Consider the following 5,467-nt stretch of genomic DNA (forward strand, 5'->3'; position numbering starts at 1 on the left):
ATTGATTAATAAAAGTGTTATCTCTAAAATATAATCTATTGAAGTTTATATTTAAATCGGGCACGAACTTATGCAATCACCTGATATATATATATTATAATATTATTAGCGTTTTGCAGGCTTTATATACACTCATGATAAGAATTTGAATACGGGTATAGATAATGAATAACGCGCCGCATAGCGATAAGCGACTGAACTATTTTATAATACTTTGTAATAAGCTGCAGATTCTGTTCGGTTTTTGCTGCCAATTTGCCATCAGATTGCGCACTTCAGACCTTGTTCAGTTTTTGCTGACAATCTGATGTCAGTCATGTCAGCAAGCTTTGCTCGGTTTCTGCCGCCAATTTGCTGTCTAGTTATGTTAGCAAGCTTTGTTTGGTTTTTGCCGGCAATCTGCCAGCTTAATCGGTAATAACAACTCTTGCACCAAATTTGTAGCCTTTTTGCTGACAATAATTTGTAGCAAGCACTTGGCAATATCTGTTAGAACAGACGTGGCTGACTGGGTTATATTTTATTCCAGTTAAATACATTACATAATGCATTCATAATGATACACACATTATTTGTATCAATAATCTTAAGAAATCTTAAGAAAATTTTAACAAAAATTTCTTATCGGATTCTTATCGAGTTATGAGATATTGTATTTTTAGAAGAAAGAGTGAGAGAGAGAGAGAGCAAGCTTCATTTATTAAGCGCTCTAGGACGAATCCCCTCAAGCGCAATAAATAAAAATACATTGAAAAAAGTGTATAACATAATACCCAGCACACACGGATATATAATGGTTATATTATCATAATAAAACGAAATGTAACACGCAATATAACACAAATGTACTATGTTATATACACGTTAGGAGTAATTTCCTACTCACATAAATTACAGTCATATAACATTAATGTAACATATAGATAACATGTTATGTAATCTTCGAAAAAGTTATTGAATGGTTATATAACATGTATAAAAATTTGGAAAAAGTTATATAACTATAATTTGAATTAAACAATTGTGTTATAATGTTGTTACTAAATAGTTATATATTTGTAATGTAGTTTATATTAAAAATAATTGTTTTACAGACTTGTTACAAACGCGAATACTAAATCAAATTTTTTAATTAATTTCAAGCAAAATAAATGTACTTTCACTTGGAATTAATTAAAAAATTTGATATTGTATTTGCGTTTGTAACAAGTATGTGACAAATAAAATTTCTATTACATGTCTTGTGAGGTGCAAATAATAATATATTTGTTTTTATATAAACAAAATTTGTGTTATAATGTTGTTACTAAATAGTTATATATTTGTAATGTAGTTTGTTACTAAATAGTTATATATTATATTAAAAATAATTGTTTTATAGACTTGTTACAAACGCGAATACTAAATCAAATTTTTTAATTAATTTCAAGCAAAATAAATGTACTTTCACTTGGAATTAATTAAAAAATTTAATATTGTATTTGCGTTTGTAACAAGTATGTGATAAATAAAATTTCTATTACATGTCTTGTGAGGTGCAAATAATAATATATTTGTTTTTATACAGGGTGTCCTAGACCACCCGTATACCCCTTTTCTTTCAAAAACGTCCTCAGGTTCATCCTGAATATGTCCAGGATGGTTCAGGATATTTGTAGGATGTTTTAAGATATTATTATAAATATATTTTATGAAAATTTAATATGCATACATGATTACTTTCGGTTATGTAGGCTATTTAATATAATTTAGAAATTTTAAGTATTGTAATAAGTATTAATGTCCTATAAATGTCCCCTGGATAACCCCTGGATGTCTGTAGGATATCTGCCCTGTCTATTATATTGAATGTCCTTTGGATTTCCAGAGGACATATACATGTGCAATTAATTGTTAACATTAATTTCGTTTAATATTAATAATTGAATTTGATGCGCACATTTTCATATATTCAAAATTATTATTTATTTAATATTTCATGAGAAATGTTACTATGCGCAACATTCCAAAAACTTTACAAAAAATAGTATTCAACCGCTAGTTCGTTTGTTTACCGCTATGCGACGCGCGAACTCGTATTTGAGATTTGGTCATGAGAATTATATAAAGCTTGTAAAGAGCAACTAACAGGAAATTAAAAATATAATTATTTTTTATCAGTTCAATTTCTGATGCAATCCCAACATAGGGAATTCAGATATTGGATTGTTTTGAAAATATTACACGACTCAAACCCGGAAGCCAAACCTAAAATATTCATGTACAGCACGAAAACCTCAAATATTAAAGAACGTGAACTATTTTTAGTATTAGATTTTTAGTATTGGCAGTAAATAATAGAACGCAATCTTAATTTATATTTAAATTTTAGAATTTGTTCTTTTTAACGTGTGAAAAATATCCCTAACATATCCTATAGAAATCCTTAAGGTGTTCCACAGGATCTCCCTGGATTCTCCAGAGGCTAGTGTACGGCTATCATTTACTCTTCCTCAGGACATCCAGAGGAGATCCGAGGATTAAAATAGGATATCCTCAGGATATCCTACATGTATGTCCTGGATGCCCTTTGGACGTCCTAAGGACATCCTTGTGCTGTCTGGGTAATAGACAGGGCAGATATCCTACAGACATCCAGGGGTTATCCAGGGGACATTTATAGGACATTAATACTTATTACAATACTTAAAATTTCTAAATTATATTAAATAGCCTACATAACCGAAAGTAATCATGTATGCATATTAAATTTTCATAAAATATATTTATAATAATATCTTAAAACATCCTACAAATATCCTGAACCATCCTGGACATATTCAGGATGATCCTGAGGACGTTTTGTGCTGTCTGGGTATATTTACATTTTTTATATATTATTTTCTATATTATTATTTATATACCTATTACATTTGTAGGTATTTTAAATGAAAACAAAATTTACTTTTTTTGTGGAAAAACTTAAACCAAAAAACGAAATTTAAAGAAAAAGCAAAATTGTCTTTGGTTAGATATGGTCTTTTAAAATGACAAATATTAATTACAATTTAATCGTGATAAAACAGGTAAGAGCCTAAGCACGGTAAGTAGTGCGAAAGAAAAAATTTTGTACGAACAAATGTGCGATAAATAGCTTATGGAAGGGTATTCGCAACATTAAAATTGAAAAGTATGTTCAATACATTATTAAAAGTGTATCTGTCATTTAAAATCTTTTTTATATTTTACTCTGTCTCTGTCTCTGTCTCTCTCTCTCCTTTTTCCTCTATATAAACTAAAACTGTATACAAACTCTATATAACTCTATATATTAACTTTTTTTCTTGCACACTTACCGCGGTTAGGCTCTTACCTGTCATATCCCGTCTAAATTGTTATTACACAAAACCTGTTTTATAATACATCTAATTGTTATTACACAAAATCTGTTTTAAATACTAATTATTTTCCTTATTTTGTTCCTGTATTCCTCTTTCTTCCCTGTGTTCCTGTGTTCCTCTTTCTTCCCTCTGCTTCCTCTGCTTGGCGAAACGTAGCCATTCCGCCACTATGTTATCAAATTCGGCTTCTGTTAAAGAAGAGTGCTGTAGAGTAATGTCTCCTGAAAAGAAAAATATATTCTTATATTAAAAAATTTGTGAACGACACATTTCTAATAAAATGTAAAAAAAGGTACATTTTTTAGGTTACACTTATTGCTGTTAAAAGTATTATTAATACATTTTTAAAATATTAACAAGATTTAAAAATATTATTTAATCTATTACAAATTAAATCAAAATCATTTTAAACTCTTCTTTGGATCTATAAGAGTTAGTGGCGATTATAATAATAATCCGGCTTATCATCAGTTCATAGTTGCTTGTAAGAAAATTCTAATATATGCAGATATAAAGGTATATAGATTTTTTATAATTACATAAACATTTTAAATTAATTTTATTTAAAGGTATACAATTGCTACATCCATGATCTCTTGAAGCCTTTATACGTACAACAATTTTAGACGTAATCGTAAGGCCGTAAATAAATAAATTAATCACAATCAAATATTTTTGTAAAAATGTTTGATTGCGATTGGTTGATTCGCTTATGGCTTTATGATTACGACTAACATTTAGCACTACTGACTTGTAAAGTTATAGTTCAAGATTCTGGCTTCACTTTTTTGAGCAATGTTCCTTTTTTTACCTTTTATTAAATGACACAGACACACATTAAGAATTATAGAAACAGTCCAGGTAGCAGAATGACGTGTAAAGACAACTTAATGACGTATTAAAAAATCATTAAAACGTTATGTACATATCATTTGATGTCACTCTGTTATCTGAGTTTAGAATAATTAAATGTTATAACCTACATGTCCACTTTGTAACAGTCAAATACCAGTAAATAGTTTTCACCCAAATGTAAATCTCAAATATGGAAAAGCCAAAACTTTTTCAGTAAAATATAAAATCCTGCAATAGAAATGAATTGTAAATAAATTACAATTAACATATCTAATAATATTAATATCCAAATAGGAAATATATAATTAAATAACTTATTTGATTTAAAATATATATAATAAAATAACTTATATTAATTAATATCGAGCGAGAGTTTCTAGCAAGAAGCTCTTAATCAAGATTTCCGAACCGCGAAAAAAGGGCAGTCATTAACAGGACATTTTGAAGATTTCCGTCGGTATCGCGGAATACGTGCCGTCGCTCTCTCCTATTATTCAAAATAAAGGGAACATTACTAACAATCTGCACTCGATTCTTTTCTCAATCTCCTTATCCTCCAGCGGATCTACGGATTCGCGTTACACACCGCTTCTCGCTCATCTCTGAGCGTTTCTCTCAGTTTCGGGCGATCTCGTCAAGGTCGACTCCCGAACAAATTTAGAAACGCATGCAGGTCGCACGCTTGCTTTAAAAGGATCATTGAAAGTCGAGTGTTTAGCGCAATCTTTGAATTCTTTGACGCACAGCTACACTATTTAGCCAATCGTTTCTGCCAACGGAGATTTAAAGTCCCCTTTAAATCTCCGTTAATAGTCCTGCAAGAGACTAGTGGTAAATTTGGACCAATCGTTGAGAAAACTTTGTACAAAGCAGACAATATTGTCGTATTTGCATCAAAATCAGGCAAATTAACATCCGACCTTGCCATTAATTGGTTCGCAAACGTTTTTTTACCAAACACCGGAGAAAACTCTGTTCTTTTGTTAGATTCTTGGACTGGCCAGACTGAAAAAAAGTTTGACAATATTGATAAAGACAATAAAAACGTCCAAATTTTTACGATTCCCGCTGGAACCACTGGTTTAATTCAACCGCTGGACGTTTACACTTTTAGACCTTGGAAGAATTTTTTAAGACAATTTTCTGATATTGTCATGCTGTATAACTGTGATGTAAATTTACATTTAAGGAATAACATCCTCAAAATACAGTCTTTAATACATAACCAGTTT

At 30.0% G+C, this 5,467-nt stretch overlaps 1 long non-coding RNA gene across 1 annotated transcript; it reads right to left on the reverse strand.

Annotated features, from left to right (window-relative positions):
- Positions 1-3,374: 3,374 nt before the first annotated feature.
- LOC115241102 lies at positions 3,375-4,494 on the reverse strand. Its single transcript, XR_003884865.1, has 2 exons — positions 4,364-4,494; positions 3,375-3,601 (listed from the first exon to the last, which is right to left on the reverse strand). It is a non-coding gene; the product is annotated as an uncharacterized LOC115241102 (long non-coding RNA).
- Between the last annotated feature and the right edge of the window lie 973 nt (positions 4,495-5,467).

This window comes from Formica exsecta, unplaced genomic scaffold (genome assembly GCF_003651465.1).
Source record: "Formica exsecta isolate Colony F162 unplaced genomic scaffold, ASM365146v1 scaffold469, whole genome shotgun sequence".
Lineage (NCBI taxonomy): Eukaryota > Metazoa > Arthropoda > Insecta > Hymenoptera > Formicidae > Formica > Formica exsecta.